The 27972-nt window shown below is 35.3% G+C and overlaps 1 long non-coding RNA gene across 1 annotated transcript in view; it reads right to left on the bottom strand.

The window, feature by feature from the left end:
- LOC117101689 overlaps nt 1–11704 on the bottom strand; it is an 18080-nt gene extending 6376 nt beyond the window's left edge. The window contains exons 1-3 of the long non-coding RNA XR_004444301.1: nt 11678–11704; nt 11207–11233; nt 10659–10755 (exon numbers count right to left, since the gene is read on the bottom strand). This is a non-coding gene — a long non-coding RNA (uncharacterized LOC117101689). The remainder of the gene's footprint in view (nt 1–10658; nt 10756–11206; nt 11234–11677) is intronic.
- Between the last annotated feature and the right edge of the window lie 16268 nt (nt 11705–27972).

Here is a 27972-nt window from a genome sequence, read left to right as displayed (position 1 = left end):
ACAATTTTCACCTATAAACCTCTTAATTTCACAAAAGAGTGGGTTCTTTTCCAAACAAATACATCCTGCCTAATATTGTGTGTTTAGATTAGATCTTTTGCTTTAACTCTGGAAACTGAGATCATTTTAGATACTATTTCTGTATAAACTAAATTTTTTTTTTCATATTACTGTAAACCTAATGGGTTTTGATAAATTTACTCTGCACTACAGAATTTCCAATAAAAAAAAAAGAAAATTAATTAAAAAGACCATAGATTAAAAATAAGTAAGGCGTAACATATTTTTAATCTATGTTAAAGCATAACTATTTTTATATAATGAAATTTAGTAAATCAAATTATTATTTGTGGCTTTTATTTATTAAATCAATTAAGAACATAATCTCAAAACATTTCTATTACCGAATTTTTCATTGGGGCCATTTTTACCGCCCTGTCATATGAGGCCATTTTTACCGGGGCCATTTTTTCCGAGGCCATTTTTTCCGGGGCCATTTTTTCTGGGGCCATTTTTTCCGGGGCCATTCTTACCTACATTCACTTATGTTTGCAGATTTTTGGTGGTTGCAAACAATCCAGGTCATTGTCAGTTTACAGCTTGATGGTGTTGCATGTTTTCGTTTAGATAAATAAATGGAGATAAGGAGCCTACAAGCTATCACATAATTACGATGACCTTTTACACCAACCCAGGGAACAGAGGACCCCGCGGAAAATGCATTGTAAACAACATTTTTGAAATCCATTCTTATAAGCCACCAAATCATACATTTCTACCAACTTTTAATACTAAAACTAAAAATCAGTACACCCTTATATGTACTGAAGTATCTATTAGTATTTACATGAATTGTATACTTGCAACATTTTACTTTCTATTAGAAACTGCTAGTTTATCCAATATTAACAAACTTCAAATTCTCCAAAAAAAGAAAAAAAAAAGCTATTAGAATTATATCTGGAGCTCCACGACAGTCTCATTCCTCTCTCTTATTTTCCAATATAAACCTTCTCAAACTCTCTGATATTATCCATATTCAACAAGGTACTTTTTTACACTGCCATTAATTCTATTCTCCCCAACCATCTAAGGGCCGATTCGGACAAGTAAAATTTAACTGGGTACCACCAGCTGAGCGGTCGCGTGCGGCAATTAAATAATGCTCTTGGGTAGAGAAAATTCGAAAAACATCTGGCCCAAAAACCCACCTTTTTTACTGGATATTTCAATTACACCTTGCCTCAAGGCGTAATTAATCACTCGTAACAAGGCCCAGGTCACAAGTTGACCCTTCAGATTTGTAAACAACGCCGGGTCAGCCCCGAGGTTATTAGTAGATTACCCATGTAATTGAGTTTACGTCCGTATCCAACCTAAGTAATATATTTACACTCATTTACTCCATTCACAATATTCATACCTAATTTTGGATCCAAATATTTCAAAACATGCATGTTCCTATTATGCAACATGTTGTCCTAAAGTGACCAGAAAAGAAGTTTATGACCTTTGACCCTAGGTACCCTGTAGGATATTTATTTTGTTTGGAAAATATACATTTCTATTTGCACTAATGCAACATTTTGTCTAAAAGTGACCGGAAATGACATTTCTGATCTTTGATACAAAGGACCCTATAGTATAACCATTGGTCATGGACACCCAGTTTTGGCATTAACTACTGCATTTTGTCCAAAAGAAATCAGAATTGACATTTTTGACCCTACAGTAGCATATGCATATCTCAGGGAACATGCATGTATCTATTTGCTCTAATGCAATATATTTCCAAAATGTGACTGAAAATGAAATTTCTGACCTAGAAGTAGACTCCACAGGATTTGAACCCGGGGCCAGTAGTGTGGAAAACACTCTTCTAAACACTACACCAAACTGTTTTCACATATATCACTTTGGAATTAATAATCATATGTTTGTTATGTTAGTCACTTACAGATCTTTGACCATAGAACATTGTGGCCAAGCCACAAGTCTCTGATAAGAACTTTTGAAATGAATAGTTTTTTGTTGATTGTGACCTTGACATTTGACCCTGACACTTTATAATTTTGCCAGCTCTAGACCTTTGTAAAGGAACATTGTGGCCAAGTTTAACGAATTTTTGATAAAAACTGATTCAAAAAATCGTTTTTAATTGATTGTGACCTTGACCGTTGACCCTGACTCTTCAAAATTCAATTATTTTGAGATCTTAGGTCGTGAAACATTGTGACCAAGTTTGACAAGTTTTTGATAAAAACTATGGTCTGTAGACAAAATAAATACAAAGAGTTTTTCGTTGATTGTGACCTTGACATTTGACCCTGACCCTTTAAATTTTATTCAGTTGTAGACCTTTGGTGAAGGAACTTTGTGGCCAAGTTTGACGAATCCTGATAAAAACTATGGGCTGTAGGCTGTTCACAACAAATATGCCGACAGACAAACAAAATAAATAAATAAATATATAAACACACATATAAATAATTCAATTCAAATAAATTTATTTCTCAAAAATAACAAAGTATTTACAAAAGAATAATTGAATATTATTTTTGAGAAAAGGGAAACCCACAGTAAGCTAAGCTTTTAATGTGGGTCCCAAAACTTAAAAAAAAAAAAAAAATATAGTAGAAGTGTAAAAGAAATAAATATAGTTGTATATTGCGGTACTGTAAATTAAATGTTCTTTTCTATGATATGACAATATGAATATAGAAATCAATTTATGGCTGAAACAAAGTATAAATGTAATTGATATTTAAAACTATTCATATTTGAGATATTTTTCAGATCTTCTGGGAGTGAATACAAATTTTTGGGCCTTGAAAACTTGTATCATGGCGACCAACATCAGTAGTTAAATGTTCATAAACATAATCACTTTTATTTCTAGTGTTGTAATTGTGAACTGAACTAAAAGTTTGAAAATAAGATTGAAAAACAATTGGCAATTGATCGTGCTTAAATTGAAACATAAATATGGCAATGTTTTTTCCAAGTAAATCATAAACATTAAGCGAATTTGAAGAAACAAATAATGGCGCGGAGTGGTGTAAATAATGTACATTACATTGTAAACAGATCTAAGAGCCTTTTTTGCAGAACATGAATATGGTTTAAATTTGATTTTGTATCAATATACAGGGGGCAAAACATAACCTCCTGCCAACTTCGTTGGCGGAGGTAATAATATGAAGACACTTGTAGACCTAACCCAAAAATCCATGCAAATTTATGTTGAAGATATAAATTTTTAGAAGTTTTGAAAATAATTGGTCAGGTAATGTTCCTGATAGCATGATATATTCGAGAAGACTGTTTTCTAGAAGCAAAATATTGTAAAAGCTAAAGATCACAGGGGCGGATCCAGGAATTTTCTGACGGGGTGGGGGTCCTGAGACCCGTGCTTAAATCCTCCAGGCCGCTTCCAGAGTGTATTTAAGTAGCACTATATTAATATGGTGGTGAAATAGATGTGGTTTATGAATTTAAACAAATTTCCAGCAAAAACTTTTGTTTTTAATTCAATTTGAACAGATTCTTTGTTTCTAATGCACTGTTGTTCCAAACTAAAGTGAAATTGGAGAGTTCTAAGGAAAAGATAAAAACTTAAAAGTGTTCTACCATTTATTTTAACAAATTTATTATTCCACAAACTTTGTGAATACTTTTTTGGATTGGATTGGATTTATTCGGTGTAAACACCAAGGATAGCCCACGAAAGTCTAGAATAAGACTTATTTCCAGTGGGGTCCTTCTGGACCCCAGTGGAGACAATTCCCTACTCTTTTCCGAAGAGTGTTCGGCATTCTTTAATGTGCACATGGACCATAATGCACACGGGACCAACGGCTTAAACGTCTCATCCGAAAGACGGTGCGCTATTGTAACTTGTATTTCAGCCCTCTAGCTGAAACACAAGGAGAGGCAGCGATGGGAATTGAACCGGGGACCTAGAGATCTCCACAGTTCAGCGCACATACGGCGGCTACCACCAGATTAGCCGACTGAGCTAGCTGCTCTTTCAAAATATTACCATGACAGGAACCCTGAGATTAGAAAGCAATCATCTTAAAGACTAAGCTATTCAACTCCAGCTTAGTCAGTTCTATATACGTATTAATAATTTTTTTATAAAATAGTGGAACACTTTGCCAAGAGCTAACATACTTTTTGTCCACATTACAATTAAATATAATTTCACTAACCCACTTAGCCATAAAGGCTGTAAACAAATCCTTTCATTCAGCAGAACTCATTTAATTTTTAAAGCCTTAAAAATGATTTGACATCAATCATGTTGAGGCCTCCATCTTCAATTGTTAAAATGATTGTGTTTCTCTTTACCATCATCCCTTTTCCTCCCCTCCATAGAAAGTCATAAATAATTGTCTCCACTTCCTTTATATCATTATCTGGAATGGAAACACTTGATGCAAGACAGCTAAAATTGGAAATACTGTACGATTTTATTAATAAAATTTTCCCAGCCAGTCAAACTACTGGTTTTCCATAGGTTCAGCTTTGTTTTTTTAATTTTTTAATTTTTTCTGCAAAATTTGCTTTTGTCTGATGATCATAATGGTTTTTCTTGACAGAGCCTATGATTTACCTCTATTTAAACGTAAACAAATAGTCACCGTAGAAATCTTAACCTTCCCAACCTGATATTGGGTAAGATTTAGGCCTAGTTCAGACTAGGTGGAAAATTTTAGTTCGTTAATTGAATTTTATATAGCCATTATTAAACAATAATTATACAGCCTTTGACACAGATATATATGTCTATTTCGACTAAGTGATACCAAAAGTTTATAAACTCTAGTGTTACGTTGACGAAATCTCGCAATGACGTCATAATAATCAGTGGCGGATTCAAGTGGGGCCGAGCCGACCCTAAATTTTTCAAAATTATCTTTGGAAAAAACAAAGGAAAATTATAATTAGAATTTAGGTCTGAGAGTGACATTTCCAGCAATCTAGGTGTCATAATCATAAATTTTCTTTCCTTAGCCCTAACCATGGTGGGGCTTAGGTGATCTACTTTCCTAAATTGTGCAAACAGTAAAACACTCAACTTTCACATCACAGAGGATGACGACAAGACAATGCTTAGCCTCAAAACATGCCTTGACTTACATCTAATCACACTAAACTTCATAGATACATCAATCTACACTGACTGTCACAAGAAAAGTGATATATCTGAAATAACCTCAACAAAATTTGGACAAAACGGTGATGCCAAAGATGACCTACTGTCACAATACAAGACATGCTTCCAGGGTGTTGGGCTCTTTCCAGGTGAATACCACATTAATTTACATGAAAACGCAGAGCCTGTCATACATCCACCAAGAAGAGTACCGGAATCACTGAAAACAGCCTTACAAAAGGAACTACGAATGAGTGACATTGAAATAATACAGAAAGTTGAACAGCCAACAGACTGGGTCAATAGCATAGTGTACATTACTAAGCCTACAGGTGAACTCCGTATCTGCCTAGATCCTAAAGATCTGAACCGACACATCAAATGACCACATCATTATACACAGACGTTAGATGATGTCCTACCAAAACTAAGGAGCCAAATTATTTACAATTCCTGATGCACGCTCCAGATATTGGAACGTAAAACTAGAACGAAGAATCTAAGCCACTGACAACATTCAACACACCATACGGACGATACTATTTTAAAAGGCTCCCATTCGGATTGGTCTCTGCACAAGATGTGTTCCAGAAAAAGGTAGACCCAACATTTGAAGGGCTGCCAGACATGGTAGCTATCGCAGATGACATAGTCGTATTCGGGAAGGACGAATTGACACATGATGCCAATCTTACATGTGTCATGAATCGTACAAAAGAAGTAGGACTTAAATTAAACCCAAACAAATGTGTCGTAAAGTCACAGAGAATAAAATTCTTTGGAAATTACCTTACAGACAAGGGACTGGAACCAGACCCAAGTAAGTTACATCCATAACAGAGATGGCACCTCCAACCAATGTGGCTGAGCTACAGTCACTACTAGGCACTGGCCAATTATCTTGGACGTTTCACCCCAAATTTGGCAACCATTACAAGCACTCTCCGAGACTTCAAAGAAGGACATTGTTTTCTCACCAAGCCGCCTTTCAAAAATTAAAAGACGCCATCAGTGCAAAATCATTACTAGCCTACTTCGACCCCAAGAAAACGGTAACCATACAGACTGATGCAAGCATGCAAGACCTCGGACCAACACTTATGCAGAATGGACTGATTGCTATCGAAGCCAACGCTCTATGGGACATCATCGGATCCGACCTATTTCACTGGAATGGACACAAGGTACAGGCAAATTTACCTGTAATCAGCACCAGCACGACTGACCATAAGGAACCAAGATCCACAAAATGGCATCAAAACTACAATCAGCATGCGATATATTATTGTTGTTCGATGTTTATAAATGATTTTAACTTATTGAGTATTTCAGTCCTGTTTTAAAATTGCCCCATGAGGGATAAATAAAGAATTATTGAATTGAATTGAATTGAATTGAATTGAAACCACTCAAAGAACTTCATAAGGGACAAAGTGTAAGAGTACTGGATTCAGTGGCGGCGCCAGCAGGGTGGCTTAATCTCCCCCCCCCCCGCCGGACAGAGCTCGTCGGGCAATCAGACCATAAAACATATAAAAATAGGCCCACACTAAGCCAACACCTGTCTGTCACAGTCTGAGAGTGCCATTTTCGGCCATCTAGAGGTTGATATTCTTTTAAAAAAATCTCATTTGGGAGGGGGAACCCCCTCTCAACCCCTTCTCCCAGCTCGAGCCTACAAGCTCAAGTCCCCCTGTCGGACAACTTACCCCCCACAGAAAATACAGTACATCCTAGAGCCTGACTGGATTACAAAACCAAGAAATGGAAACCTGCGATAATAGATGGACCAAGTGGTCAACCTAGATCATAGTTTCTGACTTCATCATCAGGAGCCCAGTATTGCAGAAATCGGCGACACATACGCACAACTGGTGGGAGCCTGACACACCAAAGGACATGGAGTCAGCCTGACACACCAAAGGACATGGAGTCAAGAAACACACCACCATCACCAGCTGAATTACCAAAGCTAATACCTACAACTGTGACCGGGCAAAGCACCCAATACATCACTAGATCTGGCCGATCTGTGCATCCACCAAAGCGGCTCGACTTATAGTAAAAGTTAATAAATCACAACTCTTATGCAGTATACAATCAACCTAATATCTTTAAACCTTAACAAAAAATATTGGAGCACATTAAAAATAAATACGCATACTATAATGGACAATAAAACTCAGGTATGCAATAATTAGTTAATATGATAATGAACCACATAGATTAGATAAGTAGTGATCATCATAATATGCAAACAACATACAGTTAGTAATAGTTAAAAGTTAGACAAACACTAAAGAAGGGAGATGTCACAGTATTGAGATACTGTACTGTATTGATTTAATTAATAACTTGTTTGCTGCCAGCTATGTTGGTTTGACATTTGACCAAATAAAACACTTCCATTGTTAGTGTTACATATGTATGATCTTGTTTATTACTGTGTTTTAATATACCACCAGAACCCCTATACTACGACAATCTTATTTGTTTTTCATGGTTCGAATTTTGAATACGTTACAAGCTAATCAGTAGATAATAAATCAATATGAATTCTTAAGCCACATTTTAGCAACAAAATAATCAAATTTAATCGGCTCATATTCACTGCAGCGAAGTGACCTTCAGAAGCCTTTGTTATCGTTTAGACTCGCTGATTTTATGAGGGGTAATTAATAAGCCAACCTTTGGTTTTTATGCATTGTTTGAGTCTTAAATATTATTAACTGTATTACTGTACTAGTTTAACAATTTTACAATTTAGGCTATAATGTTCATTCATATATTTTACGACGCACCTTTCCTAGCCAGCCTGAATCCAGATATCCCAGACCTCCTCAATAATGGTACGTTTCCACTTCTTACCAGCTGGAAGAGAAATCTACAACCGTGTGTTTTAGATCCTTGTGTGCCTTTAAATTTACATTAAATCAACAATAACCCTCAGTAAATGTTGACAACACATTACTTTATTGGTATGTAGAAGGGGAATATAAAATACCTACTGTGCTATTGTATTAGTTTTTAATCATGTGACTGTTAATCCCTTTCATGTCACCTACACTTGGTTTACTATCTTATATTTATTTTTGTTCACTTGATCTTGAGAATGCGTCCATGATGGACACGAAACGTCGATCCTTTTTGTCAATAAATTTTGTGTTAAAGCTAAAGGAAATTGTCCAATTTAAGGCAAAAGGTACAACAACAGTACAACGCAGATTCATTAACAATGGCGGAAAACCTATAACCAAAGCTTCACATTTTCGCGGGCATAATGCCTAGACAGGATTGTTCATTCATATTGAAATTAGTGTTTTGACGGTGAATTTTTTCATCCAATGGGAATATATTTTATATGAGAAGAATCTATGAATATTCAGCTATTATTTTACGGGGGTGAACAACAAGATATTCGATTGGTAAACAGCCAAAAAAAAAAAAAAAAAAAAAAAAGCTAAAAAGAGGTAAAAATGCAGCCTCTACGCGGCATAGTATCGAAAATTGAAAAATGACGGTGACTTTTTTCAAGCAATACAATTGGAACAAATACTAAAGCAATGAGAAAAGAATTGCCTTTTAAATACCGAAGGGAACACAAAAACCCGACAAGTATTTGCTGAGATACGACTGTGGAAAGACGAAAAATTACCCAAAAACAGCTCGGTGCGAAATACAGAGTGAAACACTAATTTGCTAGGCTATTCTCGCTCTTCAACGAAACTGTTGCAAGAAGAATCCCTATCCCAAACTAACATTCATAAAAATAATCATAATTATTTTTATGAATGTTAGTTTGCACGAAATATAGAAGCGTGCATAATTATGACTAAAAGGATAATTTTAAAAACTTTTTATGATGAGTATTTTAGTGACAGATTCAAGGGACCAAGCGGGAAAGTGGCTGCGGGTCAGACCCAACCGAACTTTGGGGGTCAAACTTTCTAGGCAAAATGGGGAAAAATCTTAATGTTGCTCTTTGCCTATTACCTCTCATTTTGTTTTCCATTTCGAGTACTGAATGTTTATGACAAACCTGGGCTACTCCCAGTTTCTAATTCATAATTACACAAAATTAATCAAAATAGACAAAAACAAATCCTAGCAGGCAAAAGCTATTGTAGAGCATGCACCAAGACAAAAACCAAATGTGCACCCCCACCACCTTACAATGGTATAGCCCAATCTTGGATGGCCTTAAAAGGGGTGGTTAAGACAGATTTCCATTATACCAGCAGATCAAGGGCTATCCTTGGTAGATGTAAAATAAGTGACTTGCTTAGTTTGCCACAGAGTAATGAACTTAACATAATTAATTAAATACCCATTTTTCTAATGTAACTATGTAAACAACATGGAGAAAATCTCTATAGTAACAGCATGTGACCACAGCCACCTAGCGGCGCGGCATACAAAAGACTCAGACCAAGTGGTTTGGCGTAGTGGGAACAGTTTGGTTTCCCAAACTCGAGGTCGGGGTTTCAAACCCTCGCTATGTATTTCACTTGTGGCCTTGGGCAAGACACTTTATCTGCATTGCTGCTCTCCACAGGAGTATAAATAGGTACCTGGTAGGTTTAAATGTCAAAATGCACTTAGACAGGGTCCAGCCAAGAATAAACTGCCATTTTTTGCGGTCAAGATTTTCTCAGCGGTTTTATCTTCCTGACGCCATACTATTTAAAATAAGCTTGGGGGCCACCCAGATTTTTCAAATCCAAGATGGCCGCTAAAATCGAAGATGACCACTAAAATCCAAAATGGCCGCCAAAATTACAATTATTAGAGATATACAACATATTGAGGTTGGCTCCCTTGGCCACTCAAAATAAAGCGATATTAAGGGAAGTTTAGATATATTATGGGGAAAAAACATTTTGGATTGGATTGGATTGGATTTATTCGGTGTAAACACTAAGGATAGCCCACAAAAGTCTAGAAGAAGACTTATTTCCAGTGGGGTCCTTCTGGTGGTGATTGGACAGTACACTGGGAGACAATCCCTACTCTTTTCCGAAGAGTGTACTGCGTTCTTAAACGTGCACATGGGCCATGGATGCATACAGGACAAGCATGTGACCTAAGTATTGCTTGAATGTTTTATCCTTTTGAATAAAGTGGTTGAAATGAAAAAAAAAAAAGAATTATAAAATACATGCTAAAATGTTGTGAATGATGTAGTCTATAGACACTCCTTATTTATCACATTTGAAAAACATACACGCATTTGTATCAGCCACACTCACTGAAGTAGGACGTTCCATTTACCTACTACATACTGAATACTCTGCTGTTCCTAACGCTGTACTGTACAAACGTAATTTGAATAATGAATTCTCGTATGTATTGTTTTTGTAGCGTGACAAGTCCTCATGCAATATTTTGTAGACTGTAAAATTGTTTTTCTGATATTTGAATAGACATAAAAAAAAAATATCATTCCTATATTAAACATATTATTCAAAAGAAACATATAAAAATGAATTAACCATACATTCGTTACATTAAGGAATCCCTCTTGACTACTAGCAGCAGATGGCCTGGCTGTATAAATTCCACTGTCAGTGTCCTCAAATTCGGATCCTCCTTCTCTAAAAAAGTGTACAATTCAATTACTTCTTTATACAATATAAATTGTGATAAATTCAAAGTTGGAATATTGTAAACACTTTAAATGGTTTGTAAATACAGAACATCTATATGGAAACTTTATTAGAAAATAATTTTTCAAGTGAATTAAACACCAGCAAGATAGTAATTTTATTAAAGTTAATAAAATAATATAAATTCAGGCATCTCTAGGGAAACTTTATTAAAAAATAATTTTTCAAATGAATTAAACACCAGCAAGATAATAATTTTATTAAAGTAATTTTATTAAAGTTAATAAAATAATATAAATCCAGGCATCTCTAGGGAAACTTTATTAAAAAATAATTTTTCAAGTGAATTAAACACCAGCAAGATAGTAATGTTATTTAGGTTAATTAAAATAATATAAATCTAGGCCAGCTCTTTTAAAAAGATTAAAATGATACGTACACGTTGTCTTCTTGGACTCTTCTTTCACTAAAAAAGTACACAATTCAATTACTCCTTTATACATACAATATAAATTGTGATGATTTCAAAGTTGGAATATTGTAAACACCTTAAATGGTCTGTAAATACAGAACATCTATATGGAAACTTTATTAGAAAATAATTTTTCAAGTGAATTACACACCAGCAAGATAGTAATTTTATTAAAGTTAATAAAATAATATAAATCCAGGCATCTCTTGGGAAACTTTATTAAAAAATAATTTTTCAAGTGAATTAAACACCAGCAAGATAGTAATTTTATTAAAGTTAATAAAATAATATAAATCCAGGCATCTCTAGGGAAACTTTATTAAAAAATAATTTTTCAAGTGAATTGAACACCAGCAAGATAGTAATGTTATTTAGGTTAATTAAAATAATATAAATCTAGGCCTACAGCTCTTTTAAAAAGATTAAAATGATACGTACACGTCGTCTTCTTGGACTCTTCTTTCACTAAAAAAGTACACAATTCAATTACTCCTTTATACATACAATATAAATTGTGATGATTTCAAAGTTGGAATATCGTAAACACCTTAAATGGTCTGTAAATACAGAACATCTATATGGAAACTTTATTAGAAAATAATTTTTCAAGTGAATTAAACACCAGCAAGATAGTAATGTTATTTAGGTTAATTAAAATAAAATAAATCTAGGCCAGCTCTTTAAAAAAGATTAAAATGATACGTACGCGTCTTCTGGGATTCTTCTTCCACTAAAAAAGAACACAATTCAATTACTCCTTTATACATACAATATAAATTGATGATTTCAAAGTTGGAATATTGTAAACACCTTAAATGGTCTGTAAATATAGAACATCTATATGGAAACTTTTAGTTAATAAAGTTAAAGATTTTGAAGAGCTACAGCTCTTCAAAATAGATTTTTGTTCCCAACTTGAAATTTTAAATGAATCTCATAAGCAGCCTTGGTAGTTGTCAAAAATAAAAAGAACTGCACTTTAGTTTTAGTTACAATGGGCTAGAACATATTTGATGACAATTTTATAGGAAAATAATCAAAATTAACTGAACATTTAAAAAAGATAATGAATTAACAAAAATTACACCAAAAAAAGCAGTTTTAATAAAACTTTTATACAAGTTATAATTACAGGTCTCCCTCCAATTTTACTTCATATTATGTTTGGTGCAAACAGAGATCCCAAACCAGTGCATACGCAATTACCATTTGAAACAGCGTATTGATGAGTGCAACAATTGACAACGATACCAACTGTGGGAATTTAGTTTCATATATTGGATTTTTAGCCATATTGTTATAGGCAGAAGTCAAAGAACTCTCAAAAGGAGTAACTCCTGCTGAGAAACCACAGCTGAAAACATCGACTTTGGCAGGCAGGAAACATATACGGTAGCTCAAAAGCGAAGCCCGCAAGAAAGGCAGGCCCGTCCTTGGCAACCGAGACGAGGTTTGCTAACAAATGAACAATCTACTCAGGCAACTAATCGATAATGAGACCCTGAGCAATACAACTGTGAAAACGATGATTTATCATATTGCACAAGCATATCGAATGAATATTTTGATCATAATGATCAAGATCAAAGTGTTAGTGATGAATACTGCAATGGATGCAGGCATAGGCCTACAGTAGGCTTAGGCCTGCCTATTAATAGTAATGGTGAAACAAGCCAAGGCCTAGCGGAGGTTTGCCACTACTGAAAACGTGGGGGAACCACTAAACAATGGCCTAGCAGAGAGCATTACATATCTGCTCCATTCACCAATGGACGATAACGTTATGCAGGAACAGGAAACTTACCCCATGCCTGAAATGCTACGACACTGATAGTTCCTAAGGTCAACCTGACACTTTGGGATGGAATTTCTACCAAAGCAAGGTCCATGGATTTAAAAATACAGAGAAAAGCCTTTAATAAAAGGTATTACTGCCTTTGCTCAAACATTGGGACCTGACCGGGAAATTACGGTCACAAGATGTATTGGCATTAAGACAGGGCCCAGCCAAGGATAAACTGCCAATTTTTCCGGTCAAGGTTTTCTCAGCGGTTTTATCATCCTGACCAACATACTATTGGAAATAAGCTTGGGGGAAAATCCAAGATGACCGCCAAAATCTAAAATGGCCGCCAAACTTGCAATTATTAGAGATATACAACATATTTATTCGGTGTTGTCAACTTTTTTGAAGTGGAATTGTCAAATCAGACCTAAGCCTTTCAAGATCAATCAAGGGCCACCAATAATTTTACCTGAAATCCAAGATGGCCACCAATCTAACATGGCCGCCGAAAAATCACAATTATTAGAGAAATGTAGCATACTCGGTTATGTCAATGTTTTTTCAGTAGATTTTTCACCTGGTTCATAAACCATTCAAAATCAATCGAGGGCCACCCAGAAATTGGCCTCAAATCCAAAATGGCCAGCAAAATTCAAAATGACCAAAAAATTACAATAATTCCAGATTTGCAGCTTACTATTTGGTTTCAAATGTCGATGTTTAATCAGTGGATTTGTCATCTGGGACATAAACCTTTCACGGTCAATCGAGTGTCACCCAGAATTTGGCCTCAAATCCAAGATGGCCGCCAAAATCCAAAATGGCCACCGAATTAACTTAATTCGGTAAATTCTGCCTATTATTTGTTCCTGTTAACATTTTTTAGTGAATTTGTTAATCATGAATTAATTTAAAATTAACTCTAAGGCCACCTAAAAGTTAACTTCATATCCAAGATGGCCGTCAAAATGCAAAAATGGCCACCAGATGTATATTGCCAGAAATTTGTTGCGTAAAAACTTTTTTACGGGGATCTGTCATCTAGAACCTGTATCTGTAAAAATTTATTTACACACACCGACACACAAAAAAATGTAGTTGTAGTTGTGCGCTCACTGGCTGCACACGCTTGTGTTTTTGCTCCGGAAACTGTGTTGAGATCTTAGTGATTTAGTTGCATTTCTTCTTCACTCTAATAATTTGTGTCTGCTACACTTGCTTAATTTGATGGCTTCCTTCTATGAATCTTTTTATCATCGTTTTGTCTCTGAATGTACTGCCAGGCTGCCTACTTACGATCATGCCTTCTTACTCAGCTGCTAAAGCATGGGACCTACGCTCAAAACATCTGCCCCTTGATTTGCACGTGAAAGCCCATTGCTTTGGGCTTGGAATTTTACGCCATACTCATTGTGGAAGAAGGGCGGGTAAGTGGGTGCAACTGAAGAGACGTTCAGCATGTCAGATAATTAGGCCTTTATTATTTCATACTCCATCGTTGTCTTGTGGTCTCCCTAATGCTAGATCTGTGTGTAATAAGTCTATCATACTTTCTGACTTTGTTGCAGAAAAAGAGTATGATTTGTTTGCATTCACTGAGACCTGGCTTTAGCCTGATGACTCCACAACAGTATGTGAATTAACTCCCCCTGGCTATATATTTCTACATCCCCCAGGCATTCGGGACGTGGTGGTGGTGTTGGTTTTCTTGTTAAGAATTCCCTTGACTTTCGGGTTATTGATCGTGCTTTTGATTTTTCCACTTTTGAAGTATGTGAGATTTTTTCACTGGTTGTGGGTTTTCGCTTCATTGTCGTTTATTGCCCTCCTGGAAATTGTCTACCTGCTTTTTTTGATGAATTTTTTTCATATATGACTCCTTTTCTGGTTGAAATGATGTTGGTATGGGAGACTTCAACATCCATGTTGATAGGTCACTTGACCCCATACATCGTTGATTTTTACGGTATTTGAATGATTCCAATCTTATTCAGCATGTTATTGAACCAACCCATCAACTTGGGGGTATTTTAGATTTAATTTTGACCCGTACTGAAGTTATTGATGCCTTGTGGTTGTTCAGCATACTTTTAGTGACCATGCTATTATTAATTTTAAAGTTTGTTCGCCCAAGCCCAAAGTTGCTGTCCATTGTATTTTTGAGCGTAGGAACCTGAAATCTATCAATAATGATAGCTTTAGATGGTCACTAATTAAATCGCTACAAATTGTTGAATGCCCATCCAGTACTGACTTAAACCATATTGTCAGCCTGTTTAATTCAACTCTTAAATGTATTCTCGATACTCCCCTTAAGTCGTGTAAAATTTGTGACAAGAAATATAATTGCTGGTACACTTCTTCTGTTCGTAAGCAAAAACGGTTATGTCGCAAGCTTGAGCGTCGATGGCGACAGTCAAATTGTTCAAATGATAAGAAGCTGTTCTCTGAGGCCCAATGTACTCTAAACAATTCAATCTGCAAAGTCATATATTTTCACATCTAAAATTGCTGGTTGTCATGGTGATCAACGAAAATTATTTAACATAGTAAGTAGTTTGATTAAACCAAACACCCCCGTATATCCCTCCCATCAGTGTCCACAAGAGCTTGCAAATGATTTTTCTGACTTTTTCGTTTCTAAAGTGGAAAAAATTCATGACAACTTTGAGATTGGCTCTATAAATCATGCTTTTGTGAAGGATAGGCGTTGCTCTTACACTTTTCATTCTTTCTCCACCTTTGATGACAAGATACTTACTGACCTGATTTCCTCCTCTTCCAACTCCACTTGCTCTCTTGATGCTCTCCCAACTCCATTATTTAAAACTTTTCTTCCAGAAATCCTGCCCATGTGCTTTACATAATAGGCCTCTGTCTTCTGGTACATTCCCTTGTCATTTTAAATCGGCTGTTACTACTCCTCTACTGAAAAGTTCTAAACTGGATAGAAACAGTTACTGTAGCTATCGTCCAATATCTAATCTATCGTTTATTTCCAAAGTCCTTGAAAAATGTGTATCTTCACAAATCTCCATGTACTTGACTGAACACGATCTTATCGAACCCTACCAATCTGCCTATAGGCATGGACATAGTGTATAGACTGCTCTTGTTAAAATTCATGATGACATTGCACTCGCACTAGATGGTCGTAAAGCTGTTGCATTTGTTCTTCTTGATCTTTCAGCAGCGTTTGACACTGTTGATGACTGTATTCTTCTTGAAAGACTCTCCAATCAGTTTGGTTTTTCCGGTTGTGTTCTTAGTTGGTTTTCCTCCTACCTTTCCTCTCGTACACAAGCTGTACGGATTGATAACTGTTTGTCATCCGCTAAGCCTCTACCTTATGGTGTCCCACAGGGATCGGTCTTAGGACCGCTGCTTTTTACCCTTTACATCACATCACATCGGTTGCTAATATAATCCGTAATCACGGAGTTAAGTACGCTGATGACATCCAACTCTATGTACCGTTTAACCCTAAAACTGCTATAAACAAGATTCAAATAACTGTGTTTGAAATAAAACTGTGGATGTTTCAAAACAAACTCAAACTAAATGAGTCGAAGACCCAATACATTGTATTCCACTCTTGCTTTACTGATCCTAAGCTCTTTTTCCCCCCCTATTACTCTAGGTACAACAGTCCTTCAGCCGTCAGAATCTGTTAGAAACCTTGGTGTGATTCTTGATCAACATCTAACTTTCAAAGATCATGTTAGCTCAGTTTGAAAATCTGCTAATTTCTACATCCATAACATAGGTAAGATCAGAAGATTTCTTGATTTGAAATCTACTGAAATACTCGTGCATGCTTTAATTTCATCTAGGCTTGATTTTTGTAACTCTTTACTTTTTGGTATCTCTGAAGGACTTGTCAAACGTATCCAGCGCACCCAGCACATTGCTCCTAAGATATGCACAGGGGCGCTGAAATATGACGCTTCATAAACTTCACTGGTTACCAATCAAGCAACAAATTTTTTTAAAATTCTTAGTTCTCAGTTACAAAGCATTATGTTCTAGTCACCTGTCCTACTTAATTGCCCTGCTTACTTAGTATACTCCATCTTGCCGTCTCCGTTCATCTTCTCGAAATCTCCTCTCTGTTGCCAAATATTCTACAAAAACCTCTTGTTACTTGTTACTTGTATAGCGCCTTTCTTTTCGGTTACAAAGCGCTGTAAGCGACTCTCCACAATAAGTTAAAAACATCCCCCCAAGTAAAGCTTGCATGAACCAAACCCATGTGAGCTAACTTAACTAATGCAATAAAGCAGTAGAAAAATAAAAAAACAAAGAAAACAATAAACAAATACGATCAAGCGAGTTGAAAGGAACTATTGGAAAAGGTGTGTTTTTAGATGGGCTTTGAACTGTCTAAGCAAAACACAAGATCTGAGAGAATTTAGGCAGACCATTCCAAAGTTGGGCAGCAATTCAACAATATATCTATCTCTCTATCCATCTCTCCATCCCTCCCTCCCCCTCTCTCTCTCTCTCTCTCTTTCTCTCTTTCCTTCCCTTCCTTCCTTCCTTTCTTTCTTTTTTTTTTCTTTCTTTTTTTTTTTTTGTAGCACAGTGTTGTCCTTTGCACATATACATATACAGAGTCTATAGGGTGTTCAGGGATAAGGGGTCAAAGGTCATTAGGATAATTTTTATCTTTTTTTCTGGCAACATTTCAAAACGTTACTAGTGCCAAACGGTTGTGCCGATTTCAACCAAACCTGGTCAGTATAATCGGTGACACCTTTCATACATGGGGTGGTCACTGCTTGGGGTCAGAGGTCATATAGGGGTCATTAGGGTAAAAAACTTTTTAAAAAATGAATAAAAGACTTCTGTCACAAATATCATAGCACAGTCTTGTCCTGGGAACATACAGTATGTATTGGCATAATGTAGGGTCTTGTGGTGTTCAGCGAATTACGGTCAAAGGTCATTAAAGGGTTATTCTTTTGTTCTCTCTAGTAACATTTCAAAATGCTACTAATGGCAAACCATTGGACCAAATTCAATCAAACTTCGTCATTAAGAACCGGCGACACCTCCTACACCCCAGTCTGGGATCAGGGGTCACATAGGGGTCATCTGGGTTAAATTTTCAAATTAGACCAATTGAGCTCAAATTTACCAGGAATGATCCTTGGGACCTTCTAAACATGAAAAAATACTCTTCACCCCATATGTCAAAGTTCATAGGTCAAAGGTTCAAAATGTTACTAATGGCAAACGATTGAACCAAACTCAATCAAATTTGATCATTAAGAACCAGTGACACCTCCTACACCCCTGTCTGGCATCAGTGGTTACATTTACAGGGGGAAACTTAACCGTAATATTGCCGGGGACAAACAATATACATCCGCTCATTGATAGAATCAATCTTTTCGCTTGTGGACTGTCCGGCACTCAATTGGTTGAAGACTGGTCAGCACAACCCATTAACAGTCAATGTAATCTTGAACTCCTGGAGGAAGTCATCCCTCAGACAGTACGGAACCTACATATCAAGTGCAGTTCGCAACTAAAAATTCAGTTGACCCGCTAAAGCCTTAGCTAAACCTAGCTCTGGATTTTCTTACAAAAGTTTTTGAATCAACAAACAGTTATTCAGCCGTGAATATGGCACTTTGTGCATTATCTTCTTTTTTGTGTCTGGAAGATGGGCAGACCATTGGATCCACTGTAATAACAGTATTAGACGATTTGTAAAAGGAACCTTTAATTTGAAACCACCCTCTACATGATACACTGGAATTTGGGATGTCAGAACAGTTATGGACTACCTTAGAAAGCTATATCCATTACACATTTCTTCTTACATTAAAACTAACAATGCTGTTGGCTTTGCTGTCAGCTCAAAGGCGTCAAACTATCCACCTACTCAGAAAAGATAAAATGATTATCAACACAAGTGGTGGTATTGTTTTATATAGATGAGTTGTTAAAGCACACACGTCCAAATAATAGCAAAGGTACAAGAATAGCCTTTTACCTGATAGAAAATCTGTATAGTTACAACCCTTTAAGGAATATATAAACCGGACAGGTACTGTAAGGGGTACTCACACGCAGCTGCTTTTAAGTTACAAAAAACCAGCTGTCCCGATAGGTGATGTGATGTTGGCTGCAGACAAGTTCAGGAAAGAAATTTATGGACTATATGATAAACCCAATTTCAATTCTGGGAGCAGAGTAACTCATTAAGAGAAAGATTTGCAGAATTGTAGCACAAATATACAACATACTGTACTATGGTATTTGACTGGATGCCAGTTGGCTTAAGAGCATGTGCTGTACTACATACGTAGTATATAGTTTGTCAAACATTGTAAAGCATGGTCCATGGTGTTTGATAGAATTTAGCCAGTTGGCTTATGTGTTGAGTTGTATTTTTAGCAGGTGCTGTACTACATACATAGTATTTAGTTTGTCATACAGTACAAAGTATTGTGGTCCATAACAGAGGTTCGACATGAAAGTGTTTTGGTATACCACTGTATTATATGCGATCTCTTGTGTAAAAGAAATAAAGATGACGGCAAGTGTGTTCTAACCAGTTTATTTACTCTCTTTATTGACTGCACTTTACATACATATAATTGTCTTATTTAATATATAAAGAGCTAACCTAAAATGGTTTGAAATCACTTGACTGAAAGTATCATAACACAAGAGATTGCTTTAAACATCTCAGTTTGCACTGAACGTAATATGAAGTAAAATAGAAAGATTAAACAAGAACTTTTTACGAATATGGTGAGTGAGTTGTAAACTGCACTCCTCGCCCTCCCATTTACAACTACTGTACAGTATCAAATTGGGGATTCAACACTGATTACGTTCATTGCTAGCTCTGGTTTCATGATGGAGAGTTAAAATATGACTGGTATGCGCATGTGGTGGTTTGGGATCTCTGTTTATACACCTCACTCACCATATTTGTAAAATAGTGATCAAACTCCGAACAGGTAAGTTCTCGTTTAATTTTTCTATTAAAGACCACTTTTGGGACCAAGGTTTCCATGGTCTTTATCAATGTTGGTCTCTGGTTAAAATAATAAAGATTAAAGAGATTTGTTAAGATGGGACCACAGAGAAGTGGTCTTTAATTGGAGGAGTCTATGATTTATAGAAGTAAGAGAAAAATGATAAATATCAACTCACCGTTGCTCTTTTAGCTTCATATCTTTCATTATAAAACAAAAGGAGATGATGACAATGTAAGTTATTGTGACAATACTCTCAAGTTATGACAATATAAAATAAAGTACGATACAGTAGAATTTTTAAGAATATATCCAGAGACAACTAAACTAGAGTGAGGTGTGTGACAATGCAAAAGACAAGCTAAATCCGGTTTTATTGTTTCACTTTTCACTGTTCAGTTTATTAACACTGACAGGGCCTGGCAAATATTATTAGCTACATAGCCCTATTTAATTGATTGTGTATTAAATGATTATTAAATTAATTATTTTAATTAATTATTATTAAAGAGTAGTATACAGGTAGGCTTTATCAGTGTCACTACTGCAGATACACAGATAATACTACTAAGACTAGCCTAGTACTAACAGTAGAATAGAGTCATTTTGTATTGTGCCATAGGACTATGTAAAAATGTATATACGCCTGCCTTGAGTTAATATTTTATTGTAATATGTACCTGCAGGCTTTTAGCAAAGTCCTTTTAATTTCAAATTCTAGAGTAGGATAGACTGTTCATAGACAGTCATCATTAACCAAAACACCATTTAATTTATTATTATTAATATTATTATTATTATTATTATTATTATTATTATTATTATTATTATTATTATTATTAGTTTCTCTCATGTTTGAGAGTGTGCATTGACATATGTTGGGGAAGGTTAGCCATGATTGTACATTATAGACCACATATTTAAAATAAGATGTACATTTTGTAACAGCATACTGTATGTAGTGTGCTAGCTTAGCATATGAAAATACACTTTGAAAACATGTGAACGTTTTAAAATAGAGTAAGACAAAATACTGTGAGTGACACATAATGAACAAAGATCAAAGATCACCACACACAGCTCATCCCACACAACATTTTAAATAATATTTTTCTTGGCTTGTGAAAAGAGAACCACTGCTCATGCCAGTGTTAATATAATCCAATTATTTAATATAATAAAATTATTCTATGTTTTGGATATTCTATGATTTTTAAAAAAAATTTGTAAACAACTTACAAATGACGGCTCCGACGGCTCCGATGATCATTATTAAAATGATTAACAAAGGAATTAAGATTTCAGGCAATATATTATTTCCAGCTAAAAGAAAAATGTATAATGCATAGTGATATTATAAAAACACATTCTGCTCTTCTATTCTGTTTCTTTGTAGAAACATACCACATTAATTCAGTTTTCAAGCAATAGCAAATTTACTGAACTAGCTTTAGTTTATATCCAAAACTATATATAAGCATGATACCAAAAAATAATATAAATAGAATAATGATAAGAGCACTCAGTAGAGAGCACATCTCTGCCCATGACAGATCAAATAATGATCTGCAATGTTGACACTAAAATATAATCACTTTATTTTTCAAATGCCTTTTATTGTATCAGATGTATATTATGGAAATAGAAATATTGGGATATGGCTATTAGCATCACATGTTTAAATGTAAGGATGCATTAAACATATTCCCAATAAGTTCTGAAAAAAGTGAAGTTATAAAACGCTGTACTGTACTGTAGTTGCACTAATTTAAATATTTATCATATAGCTATTGTTTCTGATTATGGGTAATATGGTAAATTTATTTTGAAATGTTCCTCATATCCACACCCTGCATCAGATCGTGACTAAAATTTATACACTTCTTCATTAAAACATGACAAACTACAGTATTATGGAAAATGTCATTTTATCTATTGATCAATTTTCAAGATATTCAGGTCTGGGACCTAATTTCCCTCAAATGCACACGTATTTGGATCATTACCAACACTTCACAATTCCTTCCTTGTAACTTGGTTAAACTTTCACGAAAGTTTCATTCATATCAGTTTATTAGTTTTTGAAATATCTGGTCTGGGACGTTTTCCTTTGAATGGTCCTCATATGCACACCCTACGTTGAATAGTCACCAGAATTTAATCACCTCATCCTTGGGTTATACCCAACAATCCATGTAACTGGCATTTAGCTCGGTGCAGCTGTTTTTGAGATATTTTGAACACAAGAAACAGGCAGAACCTTAAAAATTTGAATGACCCTCAAGTTCACCCCCGAATTTAGATCATGACCAGCATTTGACAATTTCTTGCTTGTAACTTGGATAAACCTTCACGGAAGTTTCATTTATATCAGTTGATTAGTTTCTGAAATATCTTGTCCAGGACAAATTCCTTTAAAATACTCCCTGTCATTTGCAATTATGTCTGTGCAGACGTTTTGAGATATTTTGAACAAAAAAAAAAATTCCAACAGCAAAGTGTCAAACAAACAAATTTACACAAACGAAAACTAGGACTGCAATGGTGACAGCAAGGTATATTGTGACTTATAACCATTGCACACTATACGGGCCGACCTTGCATAGGAAAGTACATTTTCTGTTCATAGCAATTCAATTACTGAAAGCAAAAAATGTTCATGCATATCACTGTAGTTTTGCGTTTAACATAGCTGTAACTGGTTTAGGCGCTTTTAGAAAACGCAAATTGCATTTAAATGATTTAATCAACTGTCAACAAAAAATCTTTAAATGGTTCTCATATCCACACCCTACTGCGGATCGTCACCAAAATTGGATCATTTCATTTCACCATGAAAACTATTCTGCAAAGTGTCATTTTTATCCATCCAACTGGGATGTAAGCAATTTAAATGACCCTCCTGGATTTTTCCCCTACACATAATAATATCTTTCTTGTAACTTGGGTTAAACTTTCCCGAAAGTTTTATTCGGATTAGTTGACTCGTTTATGAAATATCTGGTCTGGGACGTTTTCTTTAAATGGTCCTCATATTCACACCCTATGCTGGATCATCACAAAAAATCAGTCATTTCTTTACTCGACATTTAAAAACTATTGTAGAAAGTTACATTTACACCCATTGAAAACTTTTATCGATATTTACGTTTTGGATCTCTAAAATTTAAATGACCCTCCAATGTACACCCTTGACTGATTCGTCGCCAACACATAATACTATCTTCCTTGTAACTGATTAAATTTTCCGAATGTTTCATTTAGATCAGTTGATCCGTTTTCGAAATATGTGGTCTGGGACGTTTTCCTTTCAATGGTCTTCAGATCTACACTCTACTCCGGATCGTCACAAAAATGTAATCATTTCTTACTCGACCCTGACAAACTATTATACAAGGTAAATTATACTCATTGATTTTTTTACTAAAGAGATATTTAGGTCTGAGTCCTCAAAAAATGAAATGAACCTCTCATTTACACCCTCGACTGAATTGTCAACAGCACATGATAATTTCTTTCTTGTAACTTGGTTAAACTTTTTCTGAATGTTTCATTCATATCAGTTGATCAGTTTTTGAAATATGTTGTCTGGGACGTATTCCTTTAAATGGGCCTCAGATCCACACCATACTGCAGACTGTCACAAAATTTTAATTTTTAACCTTTACAAAGTAGTATAGAATGTTTCATTTAAACCCATTGGTTTTTTTAAAGAGATATTTAGATCTGGGTCCTCAAAATTGAAAGGACCCTCAAATTTACACCCTTCATTGGATCGTCACTAACACATAAACATTTTTTCCTTGTAACTTGATTAAATATTCCACCATAGATTGACACTAAATATTAGGAGGCACATCCTTGATATATGGCCTATGCTTCGGCAAAGCACGGAAAAATTCTAAACATGAGAAGTGACCAAAGTGACATCCAGAAAAAAAAAATAATGCAAAAAGATATGAAAATTATATGCAAGAAAAAAAAAATCAGAACAAAAACCATGGCTTTTCCAAGTACCGCTGGGAAAAGTCAATTATAATAAGAATAATAATTGTGAAAAACCAAAAGGTGCACTGACTAGGTTCAAATAAAATAAGACAAAGGTTCATCGTCGATTTTAGAAGATTGACTTTTTACCGTTTTTTAAACCTGCTGTGCTAGCACGGCCAAGTACAGCTTCGGTGCAATAAGATGGCTGCCACCTTGCTGCCTTGTTCATCAAAGATGCCTGTATCAAACCTAATTACATTCCTCTGGCTGGTGATGATTGCCTGTTTGTCTCATTGATTCTACCCCTGCCTACTAGATTGTTCCTTTCCATATGATCAAGATCAGGGTGAGACTGTTTTTGTTCCTATTTTAAGCTACATTGTTTGGAAGTATTTCACTATACAGTCGTGACTGTAGTGTACTTTACTAGCAAAATTTCACTGCATATCGGCACAAATGCGCTCAAAGGTCACTATGTTTGATGCGTGCGTACGGCATTGTTATTGGCCATAGAGTGATTGAAAAAATTGGAAACAATGTCAGGAACCCAAAATGTGACAAAAAAATTAATTTCTAGCTTCCATATGTGCTGCGCGCGTAAAAATGCGCACGCGTAGTGGTAAATTTCAAAAAAATTTGAAATGCTCAAAATGGCCTGAAACGTGCTCTAATTTAATCTAAATGTGATTTCGAGTATTTTAAAAGTTTGACGCACGCGTACGCGCGCGTTATGACGCGCACTCGTAAAATTAGGGTAAATTACATTTAACATTGACTTGAAGTTAATGCTCACTTAATACGATTTCGAAATGGCAATTGGTTAGGCTGATATGATCGATAATGTAAAAACGCAAAATTGCGCATAGATGACGTCATGCATAACTGCGCACTTTGAAAACCTTACTGTGACTATTCCAGGCCAAGCTAAATGTTTGTTGAAGCGTGCATGTATGAATCTCGTGACAATTTTTAGATATCGTGCTAACAAGAAATGGGGAGAACCTAGAATGAAAAAAAAAGATTTCGGACAAGAACAAGAGGTGATCCGCTAGCGGAGCGGATCACCAATTATACATCAGATACCAAAGAGGTACTGTTAGATAATATGTGATTAAGGGGTCAAATTATAGTCACATTTACTGCTGCAGTGAAATAAGATTGTCCCTGGTACCAAACTATGGAGGGCACGGTGACTAATAGGATTTAACCATGGAGGTATTATTGAGAAGGTTACTTGAAAAAGCTACACGCACGCAGCGCTATGCAAATAAACCAAGATCAAAGCTGCCGCAGCGCGTGAAGAACGTTTGCGCGATGCCTTTGAAGTCCCATATTTTACGGAATCCGTTCATGAAATATACAAATAATAACATACCAAAAGTCCGAAAAAATCTAATCACGGGAACATGGTTCATTATAAAGATATTTAATGGGTTAAAATCAAACGCTTTATTGCACAACTGCTCTGCTGGAAGCATATAAATGCATGTCGTTGCCAAGTTGTTGCTAACGAAAAAATGTGAATTATAGGGTAATACGCCCGCGTGCGATGCAAAAGCGGGGAACACATGGGTTTGTCGCGTCAAAGGGAACTGTTGCCGAGTGATCTCCTTCTCAATAATACCTCCATGATTTAACTACAGCTATAATACCTCCCTGGTATTTTGTTCAATGATACTGTTTTACTTTGTAGTTTATTCATTCATTTTACTATTATTATAGAATGTTTTACTCTGTATTTAATCTGTAGGTTTAGTTTGTTTTATTAATTATTAAGAGCAGTTGTCTTTAAAAATCATAGAAATTTAAAAAATAGTGGCAGACTCAAAAAATGGATTTCTTTCAAATTTTGCACATGGCTATACTTTTGTTAAAACAAATCAAATATGAAGTTTTATTCACCTGCATATATTTCCATGGCAACAGGTAAATTTGTATTTTTGGCAATTTTTGTCATTTTTTGCTGTATTTAAAAGTTAATACTAGTAATAATTTAAAACAATATTTCTAATATAATTATGGTTTATTATCTAAAATAATGAGTGTGGGGTCCGGGGCCGGGGGACCTGTGGCTTTCACAGACCATGGGGGCCATTTTTGGCTCTTACTGAAATTACGTCCGCCGTTATACATGCGAGAGATAATTAGGGCCATCAGAACCGCACCAGTTGGCAGGACCACTTTTCCTCAATTATAATACTGTATAACATTTTCAAATAAATACATACGGACACTTATAAAATAATTATATGAATTTATTATTAATGTTCGCATCACATTGTCTTTTTATGTTATATATTCATACAAAAATCCACCATGTGCTGTTTTTGTATTGCCTATGTACATTTCAATTTTGGAAAATTGTTTTTATAATATTATTTTTTACACACATAGGGCCCGTTCGGACGAGTAAAGTTTTACCGGGTACTTCCAACTGAGAGGCCACGTGTGGCAATTAAATTTTGCCTCTAGCCATAAAACATTAAAAAAACATCTGTCCCAAAAACCAATCTTTTTTTAGTGGATATTTCAATTACACGCTGCCTCTAGGCGTAATTTATCACATGTAACATGGCCAATGTCACAAGTTGACCTTTAGATTTGTATACAACCGGGCCAGAGTAAAACTTCTATCGTTCAATCCTGTTCCCATTTTCTCATAATACTTCAACTCCTTATGGAAATAACTTAAATAATATTTAAAAGCATTAAAAAAGTTTGATGGTAAGAGCTTTAGCACAACACGAGAAAATGACGTTTAAACTTACAACAAACAAAAGTTCTTTACGGTAGGCTAGCAAGCGAGTGACATTTTTACACGCGTCACTGTATTCGTTCACATGTTGTATTTCTAATTCATAGTTTATTATTTGTTAAGTGAATATTACTGCTTTAAAAACAAACTTAAAAATTATAATTAGATGTAATTCGTATTTCAATAACAGAAAACTAATTTTATAGCTACTTTTAAATTAGTTTTGTTACAACAACTTTCGTGTTGTTTTACAGTCAACAACAACATGGCGTCATCTAGCAGCGGACATGTGCCAAATTTAATAAAGTTTTGTTACCACAGTGAAAAAATTACCTGAAGCTCCAAATGAAGTTACAAAGGCTAGATTATGTATAGTTTTAAACAGTAACAACAAAAATATTGCTAAAAAAACCTGTCTGACCTTGGTTAAAGGAAAGTCATACAAGAATTACTGTTTTTACTGATTCTGAACAGCCGTCAGAATTAGCCCCAAGGATATTATTAGATTACACATGTATTTGAGTTTACATCCGAACACGGACATACACAAACACACACACACATTTATTTATTTCATTTCAACAGACTAACAGCGAATCATCGCCACTAACAGGCTGGTAAAATTGATAAAATCTAAATATATCAAATATATAGACGAAAGCGTACAAAAATCTCACCTATTCAAATGATTAATAATAATAGAACAAAATATAGACAAACTCTTGTGAAAAATGTAAATATTAGAGGTTAAAATAAGAGAATTATATTGACATTGAAAGACCCCTGTGCCGACTCCATGCAACAACAGCATCAAGATCTTCCTGAAGACCCCTGGCATCACTGTCAGTCCCGACAATACGATACAGCTTCAGATCATCAGCGTACATAAGGCAATGTGAGTTATTGACAAAATAAGGAAGATCATTAATGAATAAATTTTAAAAAAAAAGGACCAAGGATAGACCCTTGGGGGACGCCAGATGAAACAGGTTTGGATTTAGAACAAAAACCGTCAATAACGTTGACTGCGATTAGAGAAATAATCAGAAATTAAGCTAAGAAGGGGACCGGTGATACCAAATTTTTGAATTTTAAAAATAAGTTGAGAATGGGAAATGCAGTCAAAAGCTTCGGAAAAATCTGTCAATATAATGTCACATTGTAATTTAGAGTTGATTGCATTAAGTGCGGTGGGTAAAAAACT

Source organism: Anneissia japonica, unplaced genomic scaffold (genome assembly GCF_011630105.1).
Source record: "Anneissia japonica isolate Jap-2015-1 unplaced genomic scaffold, ASM1163010v1 scaffold180_len884964_cov147, whole genome shotgun sequence".
Lineage (NCBI taxonomy): Eukaryota > Metazoa > Echinodermata > Crinoidea > Comatulida > Comatulidae > Anneissia > Anneissia japonica.
This window is presented reverse-complemented; position numbering and strand designations above follow the sequence as displayed.